This window comes from Atractosteus spatula, chromosome 11 (genome assembly GCF_055471065.1).
Source record: "Atractosteus spatula isolate fAtrSpa1 chromosome 11, fAtrSpa1.hap1, whole genome shotgun sequence".
Lineage (NCBI taxonomy): Eukaryota > Metazoa > Chordata > Actinopteri > Semionotiformes > Lepisosteidae > Atractosteus > Atractosteus spatula.
In genome coordinates, this window is record NC_142716.1 from 1,949,420 (window position 1) to 1,969,248 (window position 19,829).

Here is a 19,829-nt window from a genome sequence, read left to right on the forward strand (position 1 = left end):
AAGGTACTGCCGAAAAGCATCCCCTCCCCCCCTTCTTCCCGACGCACATTACCAACGGCGCATGGCCCCGACAGGCTGGGACTGGTCCTCCCGAAAACGCAGGCTGGATCGGTCGCTACACGTTGACAGAAATGACTCGAGCAAAGATAACGGTGAGAAAGAGGTGGCTAATTAAAAGGGCCCGGTTCTTTTTTTTTTGCAGCAAAGGTGGTGTTTGTTTGTTGTTTTTTTTGCTCTGTTTCACAGTTCTTGGGTTATGGAGTGTTTAAGGCGCACCTTGATTTTTTGTGGCAGATGTGCAGCAGATGCACTCGATCACGTTGTAGAAGAGAGGGCCAGCTGGACTGGGGCATGAACTCATGGTGTCAATAGCAGGACAGCACACCACAGCCTGGGCCCTGGGGCTAAAGCAACACGTGGGGACAGTGCTGAAAAAAGAGCACCTAGTGGAGGTGCTGTCCATCAGGCTGTATTTCACCTGTGCCCACTCTGTATTCCAGATGTGCGCGGTTCATATGTTTACCATCTTGTTCAAGAAAGCACAGATTAAGGTTTACGTGTTTCTTTTCCAGCTTGTGGATACAGCGTATAAACCTTCCCCATCTGTAGTGGCTTTAAGTGGGGATGTTTTAAAAATGATAACTTTATCATTAAACTAGTTGTCTTGCTCCACAAGATAGTTTAAAGTTAAACTTTTAATCATTCATCTTCTGGTCTGGTCCTCTGTCATGAGGTTGCGCTCCCTGTTGGTGCAGCGTGTTGGTGAGAGTTGGTTGCTGCTTGACTTGTTAGTGCTGTAAAGTGCTTCGCGGTTCTGGGATTTTGCAGAAGGTGCTGTTTTGCAGCAATGTGTGGCTTTGTCCAGTGCTTCTGGTTTTTCTGTTTTTAAATGACAAAAGTGTTACAAAATGTGAATGCGCTCACAGCAAAAAAAAAAATGTGGGGGGGGGGGGGAAAGAAGCTTGTTTGGAACTGTGCATTTGTTTCAGAGACCGGTGTTGCAGCAGAGAAACAGTCTGCTGAAGGTGACTGCTCCTTGACTGAGCAGGGAGGCACATCGGTGTGCTCTGTGTAGCGTGGCTACAAAGGGCCAAGGAAATTCTAGACTGAGGAGCAGAAACGAAATACAACATTTTACCTGATGAGCCTTCTTCAGGTGTTCCTCAACAGCTGAAATGTTTCTTCTTCCTACTTCTTAGCATTAAATTAACCTTCACTTGTTCCTTGATGTCTTATCCCATTGGGTGTTTAGCCTTTTGTTTCCTGTTTTTTTTTTTGAGAAGAGTGCAACGTCAGATTCTTTTTTCAGGTTCGGAGCACGCTTGCGTGTTTTGCAGTTGTAATACCTAAGTGCTTCCTTCCTTCCCATGGCTCATTACCCAGATCTCGGTGACAGAACTCCCATTCACCCACAGAGCTGCAATTACAGTGGGTTATATTTCCTTTCTGCATCATAATTTGATGATGTGTTTTTAAAGACTTTTAAAGAATCGTTCCTAATGATCTTTTACCCTTGTGTGCAGCATGCTGTAGGCCTTGGGCACATTCACTCTTTTGCTTCATAGAAGCATGCGGGAGTAATTAAGTTAGGAAAGATCGCCAACGTCATTAGAACCGATGGCAGCTTGTTTCCTGGTGGCTGAAGCTTGGTCTGCAGCCGACAGAGACAAAAGGAACTCATTTCAAGTAGCCTTGAATGTGGTGCATCTGGTTCTGATTACTTCCGAGAGATCCGTATGGGAATATTCCTGACGTTTCTCGTGAGGCATTATTTTGACAGATTATGAAAATTCCCACTCCAGTCAGCACTTCGGAAACCTCTGCTGACACTCTTTGAAAGCGGCTGCTCTTTGCCAATGTGCTTTTTGATCTCTCCAGTCCCCACATGCAGAATGGAGATGCAGTATCGCCCACTAGCGCTCCCAACCTGTAGCTGGCCGTGGCGCTTGAAGTTGCGGGCGTGGGCCTGGTCAACGTCATCATCCGCTCTCCCCACCTCCCAAATCTCAGACCGGGTTTTAATATGGTCAGCGATGCTGTTAGCAGGTAGGGAGCTGCTCCCAGTTTGTTTCTGGTTTGGAGACAGGGTTCCTTTTCCGACCCCTGGGCGCTTCTTAACCAGGATGTTCCTGCTGCTCCCTGGATACTCATGATGGTGGGGCTGGTGATGCTGACGATGACTATAGCCAAGCCCTCCTAATGGCAGAACCCGATCTGCCCGGCTGGTCAGCCTGTGGCATAGGGGAGCCTTGGCATTTCCCCGCCTCGTGTGGATCCCGGCCTGTCTGGACACAGGTACGGAGCTGTGGGCCCGGTCGGATCCACGGGGCCCAGGCATGGAGGAGGCTTGGAATCCGGCTGTACATGTCGGATCTTTATACCAGGGGTTCCTGGTCTTTCCCACAGCCGAGGTCTCAAGTTACACAACCGAACTTTTAGTTGACTTCATAGTGGTGCTTGAGTCTTCTCAGCTCCCCCAGAGCATCCAGTGTCAAAGGTCAAGTGACCCTAGTCAGATTGCGAGCTTGGAGTAGTTCTAACATCTTGGCAAATACTGACAGAGGCAGTGTGGTAACAGTGTTTTAAGTAATTGATTATTCTTCTGAATCACAGAGGGGAATATTACAGAGTTGATGAACAGTTACTCTGGAATTCTTTTTTTGCGAGACACGACTGGTATAGCAAGGCTTGTGGAAGATTCAGGCAGACCCCAGTGGTTGTTTTGAAATGTTATGCCTGTGTAGAAGAAAATGAATATGGAGGCTCCAGTTTTCATGCATATAAACTAATCAAGAAACCACTTCTAGACCTCAAGGCAAAATGCCTTTAGAACCTCAGAAATGTGTTATAGTGCGTTAATGACTCCCCTGACCAGTGAATGCTTTTGTTACGGTAATCTTGAAAATGATACAGTGGCCTGGCCCGATGTCCTCGCAGTTTGGATCTTTGATCGGAGTCTCTGTTCCTTTCCGAAGGTACGCTTGTAGTCCGTGCATTCTGTCACAGCTCTGTGAAGTGCGCACTGCGGAGCATGAGCTCCGGTCTGCTCTCGCTGTAGCTGAAGCCGCAGTGTTTACAGAACAACAATGCAAATTTCATGCCCTTTTCCTGGATTTAAAGCTGTTGCTGGTAGCTCTTTTCTCACAGGATCATAGTACGCATTGTTCAGACACATCACAAGCGTTCATGGTCAGTGACGCTCACTGTTCATGGCAGTGCATAGTGGATCACTGTGTGGCAGGTAATATTTGGGATAACAGTGTTTATTTAGACTGTGGTTTTTCTACAGGTTAGCTACTAAATGTATTCCACTAACAGGCTCGTTTGTTAAAATACATGCTTTAACTTGCCTTTACAGGGTTAGTTATTTCACTAAGATGCGTTTCTTTTGTAAGAAGGGGCGGCATTCAGCTGAGGTTTTTCTGTTTTAAAAAAAGCCGCTCGGGCGATTCTGGGAGGTTGCTGCTCGGGGAGAAAAGGGTTGGGGCATCCTGCTGTCCTGGCACCCATCCCGTGGGCGTCGCGGCTCCGAGATCCGGCTGGGCAAGCCAAGGCCTCTCCCCGAGAAATCCCTCTGAGTTAGTGCCGATGGGTTTACAGGGACAACTTTGCGTTTGCTGGGCTCTGTACTGAAACCGCCCCCCTCGGGCTGCAAGTGTTTGGACATTTGTGCCGTCAACCAAAATTGAAATGACTGCCTGTCTGAGTTTTATTAACAGGATTGCAAAAATACCTTGCCAAGATATGGTTATTTGGACAATTAAAGGCTCGCTGTCTGGGTGACCCAGCTGTATGACACTGGGCACCGCTGGGTCATCCAGACCTAATTGCTGTGCCTGGGGCACGATTGCATCTTCTGTAGGTTCTTTTGTATTCGTTGAGGCCCAGTTGTTCCTGAGATACTAATACTTTGTGTGATTTTTTTTTGGAAGACTGTGTCTTGCAAGTAACATGCGGCGAGTGTAGCTTTTCGATGAAATAGGACTGTTCTGAAGAAGGCTCCACGGCCAAAACGTTGTGTTTTCTTTCTTCTTTTTTTCAGCATGGAACAAACCTATTACTTGTTCCTGTTCTGAAGAAAGTTTGTTTTCATTCTGAGATTTGTTGAGTTTGGCCTTCTGACAGCAATCGTATTTTGCACTTACACAAGGAAGTGAAAGGAGGCTGGAGTCCTTGTTTACTTGGTTTTGAATGTGAAAGTGCAGGGGAAGGTCAGTCTGACCTGTTACTGACTAGTGAGGCTGCAGGCCTCAGGCCCTAATTACTGCCTTGCCTTTGAAGTAGTATTGATCTCTTGGCTGCGGTAATTTTGTGCTTTAAATGTTCACTCAAAACTGCATAACGTCAATAAATGCCCAATTAATACATGTATTAGGAAGCAGCAAAGAAGAGATGAAACAGTGTTCTGCTGGGTTCAGGAAACAGCAGCCTCTTAGGTGTTTAATAAGATTTCGTAGGGCAGATGCAATCACTGCTTTATTTTATGTTGGATTAAGTTGCTATGGGAACTGAAGAGCATAAAAAGGCATCTGATGATGTTTTTGTTAGCTCTCAGGCCTGTTTCCCTTCTCTTTGGGGAAAAAGTGTGCTGTCAGTATAACAGGAAACTTATATGGACTTATTTTGTAAGGATTTATTCAGGCACAAATTCTCCCAGCTGGACAAAATTCTCTTCCTCGTTTGGTTTTGGTTCGTACTGCTCTGTGTACTAATTGGCCCCTGTTGGTGTTTTAAATCTTTACCGCAGACAGTGACCTGACATCGATGGGACAGAGATCAGAGAAACGGAAGCCGCTTTTGATGTTTGTGTTCCCCTCTCTTTTGTACATTGTTGGGTTGGAAAAAATCATCACGTGGTGCTCCTCTGCCCTGATGCTGAACAGTCCTGTTCGTTTGCTACCCCTGAGGAAAATTCGGTGCCTAAATCCTCCTAAATACTCAGCCCTATCCCAAGTATCAAATTTAAATATACGAAGTGCAAACCAGTGGTCTATGTACTTCACTTATCACTGGGCTGTGATGCTTCATGAAATGTATGTTTTTTTAACTTGTAATCATAATTTTTTTGGTGCAGTTTCTGTACTTGTATTATGCTAAATACTAAAGTCAGTTTTGACTTTTTCCTGTCAGATATTGTGGAAATAAGTCCACAGGATGAGAAGTTTCTCATCACCCCACCCTGAGGGCCAGATTTAAAGGAGCATTTTGTTTTGCTGAATCCAGAGTTTTGCGCTGAGCCTCCTGCCGCTGTGAGAACCCTTTTGGAAAGATGCAGTAGAACTGCACGTCGATATCCTGAGTTTGGTTTACGAAGTGATTTTTCTGAGGGGCTGGCTGGAGTGCGTGTGAGACAGGGCAGAGGGGGCCAGCTGGAGGAGGTTATTTTTATAAAGCAGTGTGATGCCCGATGGTGATGACGTTCTTGGTTGCCATATGGAAACCGTCACGCAGAGACCCCCCAACTGGTGCTGCGTGTGCCAGACGTGTTTGTTCTCCCTGTGGGCGACGCGTGACCACCGCGGTGCGTGGCTCAGGGTACTAACGGGCAGGTGCAGGAGTGATCTGTGCTTCTGGCCGTCTTTGATTCCACAGATAAAGCCTCCGAATGTGACATCCAGGGGGGCTGATGACATGAGGTGGCAGCGTGAGAGAGAGAGAGAGAGTATTTTTTTTGTGCCACTGTGCTGAGCTGATTGGACCCATCATTGCTCTTGCTTCTGTGACATGTATAGTAACGTGGCTCCTAGCTATTCGGTTAAAATGTGCTTTCTGATGTCTACAGCTTGTGAAATCTGAGACATCCTTGCCGTATACTCACTCTAGCTGGATTTTAGTAAAGAGGCTTGACCCTGTTAGGAGATAATTTTCCGTGAAGTGTCTTGAGGTCTGTGGTCGTATCTGGAGGTGTAAGGCGTGTTCAAGACCAGGCTGAAGGAAATGAGGACCCTTTTCAGCAGTTGACCTTTTCAGCAGTCTTTGGCACGCAGTTGTTTAATTTGAGAGACAAGGCATCATTTTCTCTACATTCTCTATATCAATCCACACAATATGTGCAAACTATAAAATTTTGTTAGCAGTGACCCACCAAAGTATTTGCTTTAGAAATCGTTGAACTGTATACCGCTTTAAAGAGCGTCGGTTGAAGAAGACCGATCTGTACACGGTAGGTTGGAGTTGTCCGAGCGCCGCGGTTCAGGAAGGATCGTCAGGAAATGCGCTTTCCAAAGGGGCCTGGAGTTTAAAAAATGTTTGCAAAGCGTGTTCAATGGTTAAACATTACGTATTGCTCTTAGTCGAGTTCAGGTGGTGGACTAAAGCAATTAACTTCTCTTAGACAAATTATGGCCTTTGGCTTAATCTTACTGTTTTTTCTGTGAACAGCACTGACACTAGTCGGAAAGCTCTTGTGCACCGGCCAACTTATAATTTCCTGCCGTTTTTTTCATATAGGAGCTGTTATACACGAGGCAGCAGACTAGTGCTGTACTTTTTCCTCCTCGAAGCGCCACTGTCTCGAACCTCAGAAGATTTCCGGTTGGCAGCTCATCCGGTTGGCCTGGTAAAGCATGTCAGGATCGTAACATAAAGGTTCTTCCTGCCTGCTAGTCTGTTTAACAAAAGCTGTAATGACGGCCGCATGCCTCTGTGAAGAAGGGGAAATTAAAATTTCGGCATAAACTTGAAGTTTCTGTTACAATCGCCTGTTCGGTACCCAGGGAGAAGAGATAGCTGCAGGGCCTCAGGCTGGACATTGGTCATTCTCTGGTGTGCAGTGATTCTTGAACATTAGACCATGTAGTCACGGCCCATCACAGTGTTTCCTGGGGTCTCTCTCTCGCCGAAGCTCAGCCAGCTGTGACAAATGACCTCCTGAGTGACGTCACAGGCCTGTGGAGAGCGGAAGAGATCCGGCAGTCCCTGAGGACATGGTGCCGAGTGTATTTTAGGGGAGGCGAGACATAAAACTCTTTATCTTCCCAGCTTTCCAGGAACCCATTGTAGGAGAAAAAAAATGGCCATCAATTTTGCTTCAGCATCATTTCATATACTTGGCTTTGTTAACGTAAGAATAGACTCTTATGGCTTTGCCTTTTGTGTCTAAAGCCTGGGCTCTGATGCCATCGTAGATTACCCTTCAGCCATTTTTGTCTACTGAGCATCAGAAGGAACTTGTTTGGCTAAAGCATTTATCCAAAGCACTTAAATTTGCACCCTTTACATGTCTGGAACATTTTATTGCATAAGCCGGAGTGATGCACAGTGCTCAAATGTACAACAGCCCTCACCCATCTGCGGTTTGAACCTGCAGCCTTCCGATTGCAAATCCAGAGCCCAGAATGTTTTCCCACTTAGTTTTTTATTAATTCTCTTTTGCTGAAGGCCGCGATGCACTTGCTTGAGAGATTTTCCAAGCTGGCGAGACGAAAGTGCCGAATAGTCTGCCAGTGATAGCCAGGATTTAGAAGACCATGAGTCGTGACGTCCTGCCAAGATTGATGGAGGCATCCAAGTTTGGTGCTGTAAGCAGTTTAGTCATTACAAAACTTCGCTTGTAGCGATTGATGGTGGCTAACTGCATGGTCCCATTAAGAATGCCCATGTAACAACAGCCTTCTTGCAGGGTGAGGATGTGACTGTAATGTCATATATGCCCTGCTCACCAGCCTTGAGCCCCCTTGAACGTTCATGGGAGGAGCTGGGGTGATTTAGTGCCTTGTAGGAGTCGGAGACCAGTGAACAGACACATGCTTGTTCAGCATCGATAAATGGGCGCATTACCTAGCAATGCGCACTGTGCGTTTCTGGCAGTAGTATTGGAATGCATGGGGTGGAGTGTCTCATTTACTGGGCCTCCATATTTGCCATTAATTTCTCCTCTTTCAAGTGTCATGTTTGCGTGTCACATAAACAGGCTTTGCCCGGGGATTGAGGAACATGTCTTCAAGAGTCTGAGATTCTCATCGCTTTGCCCTCTGGGGGAGGGTGAAAGGAGACATTGCTGTCATTTCTTAAAGCTTCATATTGGTAGAGAATTGCACTTAGTTAATGGAGTGATGCAGTTAAAGGGAAGTATGGTAGGCAGATAGGAGAAGGTTTTAGTGGTCGGGATCGTTGGCAGGTCCTGATATAATGAGTAAGCTGAGTAGAGAAGTCAAAAAAAGTTTTGTTTTTGAAAAATAGTCCTAACACAGCAGTATTACTAAGATAAATGAGTCTTTTGTAAAATTTTCATGCTTCACGATCCCTTCACAGTCCGTTCATTATTTATTTGAACATGTGCTCTGCCAATAAAAATGTGGTCCTATTTTTTTTTTACTTGCAGTTCCTGTTTTGTGGCTGTTCAGTAGTTCTTCACTGCCGAAATCTTCTTTAAGAGATGGGAAATTGTTCAATTTTATGTGAGCGCTGATCTCGTTTCGCCTTCCACAGCAGTGTTGGCCAAAAGCTTTTATGAAAGGGCACAGTGCTCTGATTAAACCCCTGCCTTCTTGCTGACGTGCTATTTGAAAGGGGCTGTTCGCCTCAGCTCAGTTTTGTTCTCAACCGTGTCTGAACCAGGAGTTAGCTGTGCAACGTACCATTCCACACAATCTACTCTTTTCCTTTGGAATTAGGAATTTACCTTGGTTAAATGAGCATTACCTGTTCCAGCTTCATTTAAAGCTTGCTGCTCTCAAAGTACTAACAGTGCAGTGTGAAAAGCAAAACCAGTCTGTTTAATACGTGGGATATGAGGTATTAAAAATTAGAATTTGACTTGGGGTGCCTTAGTTTGGCTGTTTTTACTTGCTTCTGTTACTTTTTTTTTTAAAAAGCGGTGCGTAGCTCTCTTATCCACGCCATCAATAGAAGGCTGGGTTGTTTTCCAGATTAATGGGATGTTTTGCTTGCGAAACCAACGAAAATTTAAATTGAGCCCATAGCCTGTTTGCAGTCATTTGTGTCCTTAATAGGGAGGGAGGAGGGTAGAGCAGGAACACAGGGATCAGTTCGCCAGACTCCCGTCGCAGGCGGTGAATGCCGGTCTCGACAGCAGACAGTGCAGAGCGGAGCTGCGCTTCTGGGCTCCTCACGAGGCACAGGGTTCGACTCCTCTGCGCTGGAGGCCGCTGTGCCGCAGCTGTGCACAGCGCGCCCTTTGTCTGTGTGACGTGGACGGACGTCAGCGTTCCCGGGGAGGGGGGGGGGGGGGGGCGTCATAGATGCGTCAGGCACTTACGCAGGCTGTGTGGCATGATCCACACAAGACACGCTTGGGAGGATCTGCAGCTGCTTGTCTGTCTCTCCTGTGCCAGCAGGCTTCCCCCCCCACCCCCAACCCCCAACCCCTCTGGCTTTGAGGATTCATCCTGAGCTGGGGTCACGGGTCATGGGGAGGATCGGGCCGCGTGTTGGGAACCGACCCGCAGACCTGGCGTCTGCCTCTGGGGAGGATGAACATCTGAAGCAGGTTGTCGAGAGGCAGCTTCTCTCATCCCGTCTCTTGAAACGTGCTGGCAGCGGGCGACGTAAAAGGAGAAGTCAAGGCGCCGGCAGAGGTGGATCGCACACTGAAAAGTAGAGAGGGGGAAGTGTGACGTTTTGGCTCTGGGGGGGTTCTCGAGTTGCCTCTGTGTGAAGGAGGCTCCACGGTAGAAGAGGGTTTTCCCTGTGGCTTCAGACTCGAGACTGATAAATGTGTCATTTCCATGTGCAGTTCAGAATCTCGGTATCAGTGCAGAAACATTTCTTTGCCGTGTGTAAAAAAAAAAGACTGTTTTACATTAAAGTCCTCAAAGCGGCTGTTCTTGCAAACCTGAATTGGTGCGTCGTACAATTAACGTCACGGAGGTACTCGAATGCACAACATTGCAAGGCACCTGAAACTGTGTCCCACTGTATAGTGACATTTGTTGTTCTTGTACCGAGAAAGTGCTAAGTAATGTTTCTTATTTATTTCCATAAATAATGCAGTGAATTCATGTTATAAAACAGTATGAAGGACGTTATTGCCCGCAGTTGTTGATTTCGGTTGTAGGGTTGATCCCAGCTGTTGACTGGGATTTATGGTTTGGCCTGAGAAATTGTTAGGTTACGGTGCAGCCCGTCACGCAGGACTCGGGGACGGTGATCAGCGTCTATCCCTCAGCTGATCTCGGATGCGTTCCCTGAGGCCAGGTGTTTCATCTCTCTGTACAGGGAGATAGGGATCATCAGGGCTAAGCCTGCACACTGTTGTAACTTCTTAGCTGATGTGAGTCTCGATAGCGTTTCTTTTAATCAGCAGGTCTGATAGATGGGCTTTGGTTACCACGGGTTCGGGGGAACATTCGCCTAGCTGTGGCAATTTTTTTCACAAGGTTAGTTTAAGATTATAGGCTAGATGTTTCTCACCTTTTTCAGATGGTTTAAAGCGTGGATTGTTCGTCTGTGGCATTTGTTCAATTTATGGAATGGGCTTTTATCCTATGTAAGATTTTTGTGCATGCCCTTTTACACACCGATGCCCTGTTTCTCATCTAGATTTTTTGCGTCAGGTGTTGGTGTCCCTTTGCCAAAGGAGAGGAGATGCTGTCGGGAAAGGTCAGAGCATTGGAAACTGAATTAGCCTTGAGCAGTCTGAGACAAGTAAGACTAACTGTGATCAGCAGCTGTGAATCTCATGGGGCGCATGTACGTAAGCAAAGAAACACAAACCAGTAGGGCTAGTAGTCATCCCGTTATTTAACCAGGTAAGCTATTTGCACGGACAACCTGGTTCAAGGTACACAAGCTAAAGCATTTGGATAATGTGTGGTCAAGATTTTTATTTTTCCATGCTGTAAAAAATAAATATTCCCCTGGACTGAAAGGAACAGCAGTCTCTGCCAGACTCGGTTTCCAGATGACGTTGGTGCTCGTGCCGATGTGAATATTTTTTTGCTGATGCAAACAGAACTGAAGGAAACACCTTGTGGGGTTCTCCTGTTTCCTACGAAACCTCAGCTTTGTTTTTCTGTCCTTTTACAACCATTTTTTTTTTGCTTGATACTACAGACGGGCTTAAAAATTAGCTTCTCCATCTCTGTACCTAGTGGTGCTCTTTCAAATGTGATGAAAACCTGTGATTTTCTAGGTGTTCGCTTTGGGGGGCGGTGGAAATCCTGATCTTTATTTTTTAAAGGTTTTATAGATGAGAAATGGGCTAACATGCCACGTTCATTTATTGCCAGAGTGGCGTTCATCCGAAAAGACCACATCTTCCCATGGTACTGTGCAACCAGGATGAGTGGTCGAACAAAATCGACCTGCCAGCCGCGTGTGCACTCCAACGGATCTTCCGAACCTCTGAGAGAGCACGCTTTTTCAGGCTCAGTGAGGCCATCGCCACATCCGACAACACGGGAGAATTTAAGATTTCCTCCTCGTTTGGTAATCAGAAATCTGTTTGCCACTGGGGCGTTTAATGATTGTCCCTCATGCTGGTTGTGCCGTATCTGTGCTCTGTCACGTTCGAGTGAAGAGGTCGTATTGCACTAGGGTGGAGTTTGGGCTGGGAGGATGTGACTGGACCGTACAGGTTGATATCCATTGTGTCAGAGCGGGGGCAGCGTGGGAGAGTCCAGTCTGCCGTCTGTTCTTGTTTCAGCTCCCCATCATTAGAGTTTTTAGCGCCTTTGTGCTGTAATCTTACATTTTAATTCTGTCCTCCAGAAGCAGCGCGTTTCCCTTTCCCCGCGGACAGGTTTGTGAGCCGTGGATCCAGAGTGGAGATTAGACTGGCGGAGACAAGCTCTGGGCACCATAGCCAAGGAGGACAGGAGGGGAGCGCTGTATTAACTTGTTGCTTGGCAACTGCTGGAAACCGCAGGCGGCAGAATCTTCTCCTTTTTGGAAAATGTCACAATAAGAACTTGTTCAGTGTTCCATTCTGGCGAATTTGGCTGGTCACGAAATGAATCCGCCTTTGAGTGACACAGCACACAGTATAGTGCATCCGTTAACATTGCTATGGGGGTGAGAAGTCAGTAAGCACTGTTTTTTAGGGCACTGAAAATATATATGCAGTAGATTTTAAAAAAAAAAGTAGAACTGCTTTTAAATTGAGTTCGCCCGAAGGGGCTTGGAAACATTGTTCTTCTGTTTTCTTACACATGTATACCTGACTGCATATGTGCATGTACAGTGTACAGTCATACACATGTATACCTGACTCTGTGTGTGCACATGTCCCATATATGCACATGTACACCTCTCCACGTGCCCCTGGGGCAGCTCTTCTGCATCTGATCTCAGGGGTAAAAGGTGCCTTGAGAGGTGTCTGCATTTTCACAAACGTACACAGAGTAGGAGCTTCCAAAAAGAGTGTGTGGTTTTCAGTCCACTGTAGAAATCTTTTTTTCCTGCCTTTCAAATCTTACATTTGTACTTCTTGTGAAATTGGATTCTATGGTAATATGTATTTTAAAACTTATTAGATAAGACCAAGATTCAGTGTTTATGAAATGCCCATCTCTATATCAAGATGAGTCGTGTCGATAAGGATCAATACTGAATACAGCTTTTCAGCGACACTGGTTAATTTGTCTGCGCAATGCTACAGTATATCATCACGTCGAAGACTGATCAGCACTTTTTCCCATCTTTGACAAAACTTAGTAAGTTTTACAATGCTTTCAACCACAGGTGAGAGGCGAGACAAGGCTGCATTCTGCTGATAGGTTTCTCATACTGTACTGTGAATTTGGTATGACTTTCCTCACCCCTTGACATTTTAGCTTACAATGTAAGCTGTTTACATTGCAACAATTTTGCAGGACGTGAGATTTTTTTTAAAGGACACTGCCATAGTCTCTGGCGCTTTTGAATAAATACAGGAAATAGAAATGTTTGGACTTTGACAGCAGCATTTGTTCTGTTTGTGATCTGCTTCACTCGGAGTGATTGCAGCTGTAGAGCCCTGGGTCGTCTCTGTGCAGTGTTTCCTACCAGTTGCCTAGCAATCTGTAAACTGGCACAGCGTTTTAAGCCTCTATCTGAGAGTTTGTAATGAATTTTACATTTCATTTAGCAAAATAATGTAACGTACAAATGAAAGGGATCACAATTAAGAGAAATGGGTCCATTTCTGTTTGAAATTTATAACTAAATAAAGCTTTTAATGGAGCCGTGAGTGTGAAAGAATTTGCTTATGCTTAATGTGATACAATATCACATCTTGCATACAGAAACAATTACATTTTTTCCCCCATTGTTAGGGGACCACAAGATAATATTAGTCTAACTACTGTGTGCAACCTTTTAGTTAGATTGATGTAAGCTCTGAATTTTTGTGGGTTTTCCTGTAGTGGAGATTTTCTCTCCAGACTTCAGTATGCCCTGCTTACATTGGACAAAGCCCATTTTCAACACCCAGCTTCAATGCAGACATTGTGCACACATCTGTACTATTTGAATATGCACTAAAGAAGCACGTGCTTTCGTCCCCTCGCTGTATCATCTGCTGCATTCAACACAGAGGCTAATTGATCAGTTACCCCTGAACAAATGCCCTTCTCTGAAGATGCTGGGAGATTAGGGCATACCATGTGTTCAGAAAGCCTTTGAGTCATTGAAGGAGACGGAGCTCCTCAGATGGGTGTGTTTCATAAGGGAACAGGCTCAGGGATTCTTTTCCACATCCAAGTGCTTTCCAGACTCGCTGCCTGGGAAGGCTTTCTGAACACGCGTGGAGGCGGAGAACGCAGGGCAGAGTGTCTAGCGTGCAGCATCAGATCATTCCCCCTCTTCGCATCCCTCCTATGTGAAGGTAGTGATTCTGATTCCATCCATAGTTTGTGAACAGCGACTGCACATCTTTTTCGGGGGGGGACTAGAATAATTTGTTGCGTTTGTTTAGTGCTTTTCCAATCCGAAGTGCTGTACATGTTGAAGGGGACCCATTTGGCCCCCCTCCCCCCACCTGGGTCACCCTGCTGTAGCTGCTGTACACCAGGGGCAACAACACAGCCAGTGGAGTGGAGAAACGAGACATGACTTCATCAGCTGAGCAAGGGGGCAACAGGCCGTGCAACCCTGAAGTGGGATATCGCCAGGGCACTCAGGCCAGCACCTGCACAGAGCCCACAGTATTTACTGGCCAAGCAGCCAGGGCTTCAGTTTAGAAATCTCATCGGAAGGATGGCATCTCCGGACAGAACGGTGTCCCCCATCGCCATACCTGGGCCTTGCCTTAGGAAGTCGTGTCTCCAGGGAGAAGCGCCACCTGCTGGTTCTCCCAAGCCAGCTTGAACCGGACGTTCCTTGGGGGTCCCCCTTTAAACTGCTGGCCAAGCCCAGCCTTGCTCGGCCTGTGAGACCCGACAAGATCCGGCAGCTTCTGCCGTTCGTCTGCTTATTCGACTCATGTTCTTTTGTGAATTACTGGGACGTTCCAGTCATCCTACAGGTTTCCTCACGTGGGTTTTCAAGTCGGGGGGGGATGGGAGCCACTCTCACCTTGTCTTACTCACGGTAGATGTTCGATGGACTCCGTCTCACCTGGTGCGGTCCTCCGTCTGTGTGTGAAATCTGTTTTCAGAATCGGCAGGTGGAACGTGTCCAGATTGTGCTTTTATAGTTAATATTTTGTTGCGTTAGGGTGTGTGTTTGGGAGGGAGGGGAGGGGGGGGGGGGTTTGAGGCTGGTTGCCAAAATGTTCCTCGTGACAAAACTTGTTTTGGGTTTGGAGAAATCAAATCCAGCTTCTTTCCCACAATTTCTGAAGCCCAGCTCCACAGGGTTGGCTGGTTCTGTGTGATGTTTCGGGGGGATGTGCGCTGCGCTTTATGACCTGTTCAAAACTTCAGAGACGTTTTAGCTATTTTGCCGTCTGAGAGAGGATGACGGCCGGCAGCTGTTTTCTACAGCTGTCAAACATTTTGATTGAAAATACTTTGTTTTAAACTAGTGAAGAATGACTTAATTTTATTGCTTTTTACCGTGTGCAAAAAATGCGAACCTGCCTGAAGAAATAATGTGTTCAGAGACAATGTGAGGAATGCATGACTTTGCAAAGCAGGTGGCAAATTCACTGAACATCTGGAGCTCCAAGCTGCGTCCTTGATCCTGCAGACGCCCAGGCCGGTTTGTCTGCTTCTGTACAGTTTCTCCAGGTCTAAAGACTGACGAGGCCCGCAAGTCATGGATGAGTTAAGAGAATATTAACAGAACCCTGGTGTGTGAGAGCTGAGGATTTTGATCTCAAATGATCTTTAAATCGCCTGCTCAACTGATCACCGTGAAATGTTACATGTCTTTAGAAACTGATGACCTGATGGCGACCTACAAGGCAGCAGGGCAGGGGCTTTCCAGAAAACAAGCTCGTCGCCCCCTTATCTAGTAGCGCTTCCTGCTGTTTTTCTAAAGGCATTTAAATTCCTTATGATTTAGGTATTGTACCATCCCTAAAAATGACAAGAGTAACAATTTGTGGGCTTTTTGCAAGGTAGTTTCATCCTTTTTATTTTTGCCTGATTTATTCCAAGCGCAGCCTTAAAGGGAATGAAGGAAGTTCAAGAAGGAACCACAGTGCACGGGTTCTGTACGTCCTCGAGCACTAATGCTATGGGAGTGAGTTTGGTTCTGCCAGCATGGTCCGTTTGGGCACTGGAACGGTTGTGAAATATCAGAAGAATCATTCTTGATTACTAGTTCAGGTGGGGAGCTGCGTCAGCAGGCGTAGGCTGCAAAGGAACAAGTAACAGGTTTATTCCGTGCTGAAAAGAGAAGAAAGAAAACAATGTTTCTGCTGTGGAGCCGTCTTCGGGTGTGAGCGAAGACGTGTGCTCACTGGTCACACCTGAAGAAGGCTCCTCAGCCGAAACATTGTTTTCCTCTTTTCTTTTCAGCACGGAATAAACCTGTTACTTATTCTTTATTACTTGTACATTAAAAAACAGTATTTTTTTTTTCTGGTAACCTTCACGGACAGTGCTAGTACAGTATTCCTTGGTTTCTCCATGTATATTAACACAGTTGATCTTGGTAGTATTGCTCATTATATTGATGTTCTGTGCCGGAGGCTTGCTGTGGCATGTACACCATAGTTCTTTCCAGCTATGTCACTGTGCGGAAGAGTCCAGCTCTTTGGGATGCGTCCCTGTGTTTAATAGCGTCATAAACCCAGGCAGCCTTTTTTTTTTAAGCACAGGCCGAGTGAACCGTGTGAACTAGGCTTGTAAAAAGCCTATCAGCGTAGCTCATAAACCTGAGGAAAATTAGTGTAACTAAAAATGACCTTTCTAGATGATGCAGTTTGCTTCTCGACCTGTGGCAGATCAGTGCAGTTTTGAAGCGACGCTTTGCTTCATTATTTTAATATAGCGCACAGGGGGCAAGGCCTTTGCATCGTCTTCTGCAAATATTGCTGCGTTTTTGGACTTAAACTCCATCAGGTGTTAGAAATGAATGCACATTTGCCACCCAGTCCTTGAATAAATGGGGGGGAATGTATCAAATGTTTTACACAAGCACCATGGACCGTAGGGTGTGAACACATACAGTATGCGATTACAGGCTAATGCAGTGAATACAATAGGCTTCTGTTTTTTATTTTCCTCCTCTGGTCATAGATGAAGTAGAATTTACTTCTACCTGGAATGTTTTTTTTTGGGCAGGAAAATGACTTGATCCACACCTACTGGTAAACATATGATCTCAATGGTTGAGAAATGATTAAGCTTCATAAATAGTGAACCTTATAATGAATGTCTTGTTTGTGCTCTCCCATTTTAAGTTTCTAGAAAATTGAGCCCACGTCCGTTGTATTGGCTAAGGCATGGGTAGCTAATTTGAAATGAATTTTGTCTGTTGTCGAGTGTTTAAGGTTGTATATAGTGGGTAGTTGGAAATTATCAGTCTTAAAAGCATATCAGTATTAACTCCTTTAAGATTTAGATCCTTGGTTTGTTTTTACTATGTCAAATACATGAATCTAAGGAAATGATTTTTTTTCTCCTGCTTCGCTGTGTGTCACAGGCAGGAGTGAAAAATGAGCCTCTTATTTGCTTTGACTGGAGGCAGTTGTTTCCAAGAAAGAACGGTCTTGTTTCTGAGAAGTTCCTTGGGTAGAGCAGGAGATTGAATCCGTCAGCTGAGCTGTTGAACACCCCTCTGTCTGCCCGTCCCTTCTCGCCTGCGTTACTGAATCGCCTTTTTTCATCCTGCCTCTCCGCCGCTGCCCGAGTGCACATGGAGCTGAGTTGCCCGCTGTTGTGTGACCCTGTGGTGCGATATTTTCAGGTGCTGGAAGCTGGGGGGCTGGGGCATGTCTCTGCGAGTCTAAGCCCTAGGTGTTGAAGTGGTGGAGAGTTCCCTCAGTCCTGCAGTCGGTCTGCACCGGGAGCAGCTCGGAGTGCCATGGGGACAGACCTGACGGCTGTTCGTGGGGTGGGGTAGCGGGGGGGGGGGATAGCCTTCCTGCCCTGCCGCCTGCAGCCAGCAATTCTGACAATTCCCGCAGTGGAGAAACCTGTTCAGAGAGGAATGTGGAGAAGAATGCATATAAATAGCTCTTGGTGACAGAAGAAACAAAGCACAGCAATGCAGCATTAAAAAAAAAAACTGGAAAGACCAGATCACCAAAATGTGCTTTCAAGTGACGAAGCCCACTATCAGTACTTTTGAGATATCAAGTGTACCGTATTCCCATTCTTCACTTCTGTGTAATTTTTACCATTTTTGGGGAGCGCTCGCTTAACGCAGGCTCAGGTAGACCTTTGCTGCCCCCTTGTGGTCAGAAATGGAAGTGTAGTAACAAGATGAGATCAGATCACTTTGTCTCACGGGCAGCCAACCCTGCTTGAAAGTACTGTTGGTGTTTTTCCATTGTCTTACAGCCTGTAAGAACATCACAAAGGTTATAAAAAACACAAAGCCATCGGATCCCTCTCTCTCCATAAGACAGTAATAGTTAAGTGATTCAAGGGTCCGTCCTTTCCTTGAAAATTTCCTGGGTGTCCCGTTTCTGCTATTATGTTTGGGGAAATTTCTACAAGCGCTATATTAGCACAACAGCAAGTTAACATTCTGTGGGACCATCAGCAAGTAGGAGCTGTTCTGACTGTACAGTTTGCCGGTGTTAATAAGGGCGTGAAGGAATCCGTTAGTGTGCCGGCACCCAGGCGCTGTAATACACTTCTCTAAAGGCTTGGGAGGCCTTAGCAGACCGGCGCTGTGACAGTGTTGCTTCACACTGGGGGCTGTACTCCAGGCAAAAGTAGTAATAGTTCACGTGTGATTCAACATCCTGGAGCCTGTATACATCTGCTAGAGGGAGCTCAAGATCTGTTCCCTTTTTTTCTGTGCTTTGTCTCAGATCCCACGTTCAGACCGAGGCAGAGACGGTTCAGGGTCACCACATTCGTCGCTACAAAAGGTGAGGTTTTGTTTACTCGTCTCTTTTGATTGACTAATGGGCTGGGAGAAAGTCTGTGCTTAAAAATATACTGTGCTTGTTGACGGTGATGCCTTGTGTAACTTGCTTTCTTTTTCAGCTGCTTCATTTTACTATGAAGGGAAAGACACTTTGATTTTATTTGCTGTAGATACAGTGGTGTGACCTGCTGTCTTTTTCAGCCTTGATGAAGTCGTTTGTATTGCACCCACTACTGTTGTGTTTCCTGAACGTGGGTTTTTGTCACCATTTCCAGTTATTTCTGTGTTTTTGTTTCCATTTTATGATTATGATTACATTATGAATACAGTGTTCTTATAGAAGTAGCTGTTGCCTTTGGTCTACAGATTCTAGCCGGCAGTCAACTTTCCTGCATCTAAGCCATTCTGACATGCTTGCTGATCTTCCTGAATAGTTTTTATGCAGTATGGTGCAGTGGATGCCACAATTAGCTCAGTGCAGTTATTCCTCTAGATTTTTAGAGGTTTTTTTTGTAGTTAACCTGCAAAGTTTTAAAAGAAGCATAAGAACTTTCTTCTTGCAAGCAGTTAAGCAGGGCTTTTAACTGCAAGTCCTAGTACCTAGTATTTCAGTGTGGGTCTGTCCAAAACCTGTCAGTGAAATTACTTCTGTTACCATGGGGGTTGTAGCACAGTCATGTGCTGCCTTTGGTTTACCTATGGGATGTTCCCCTGGGACTTAGCGAGAGCTAGGGAGTGGTTACTACCAGTAATATCTTATTCTGTAAATTGTCAAGTGTTCATTTACCTTAACAGCTACCTAACAGGCTGTAAAGAGGTGACAAACCTGACCTTTTTTGCAGATCGCGGCCTATTTCTCTATTCATTATTAGGTCTTGTATGATGTGTTAGTTGATTCTGCCCTCTGGTGGTTGTAAGAAGTAGCTTTAAGTTTGACTCTATGATTAGGATTCCAGCTCTTTTGCTGCTGTGCTGAATCTGGCCTTTCCAGTGTCCTCTAACTGGATAGAGCCATTTGGCCAGGAGGCACAGATCTGGACTCCTGTCCTGTCCAGTTTAGTTTAGGAGCTGGGATTTTCAAGCACACGAATGAGCACTGGCTCAGTGTGGGCTGCCCCAGCAATAGACTTGTGGATCTTCCTTTTTCTTGAATGGTCAACAATAGAGTTGACCTAAGTCAAGAGAAGAGTTGTTTCAGCTGGAATGTGTTTTTCTGAAGGTGCATTTTCACGTGCTCCCACCCGGCTTTATTCCTGCATGCAAATCGCAGTACGTGTGCTGAAAGTGGTTCTGCTAACCCAGTGCATGATCAGCATGGCAATGAAACCAGAGGCGGGCTTTGTTGTGCCGAAGAGGCTGCGCTTCCGCTTCTCGGTCAGGAGAGGGCGCTGGCCGCCCACGCACACGCACTCGCACCCTCCAGCCCGTAGACTACTACTTGTTATTGGAGGACG

At 45.9% G+C, this 19,829-nt stretch overlaps 1 protein-coding gene across 12 annotated transcripts in view; it reads left to right on the plus strand.

The window, feature by feature from the left end:
• LOC148823295 (guanine nucleotide-binding protein G(I)/G(S)/G(O) subunit gamma-12-like) overlaps positions 1 to 19,829 on the plus strand; it is a 62,019-nt gene that overhangs the window by 9,887 nt on the left and 32,303 nt on the right. For 8 of the 12 annotated variants that reach the window (XM_088926710.1, XM_088926709.1, XM_088926713.1 and 5 more), the window contains exon 2: positions 18,317 to 18,376. The exons of 2 other annotated variants lie outside the window; for them this stretch is intronic. The gene's annotated coding sequence lies outside the window, so the exon portion shown is untranslated. Of the gene's footprint in view, positions 1 to 3,143; positions 3,242 to 18,316; positions 18,377 to 19,829 lie in introns of those variants that run through there. 2 more of the 12 variants (XM_088926719.1, XM_088926724.1) reach the window with 2 other exon arrangements.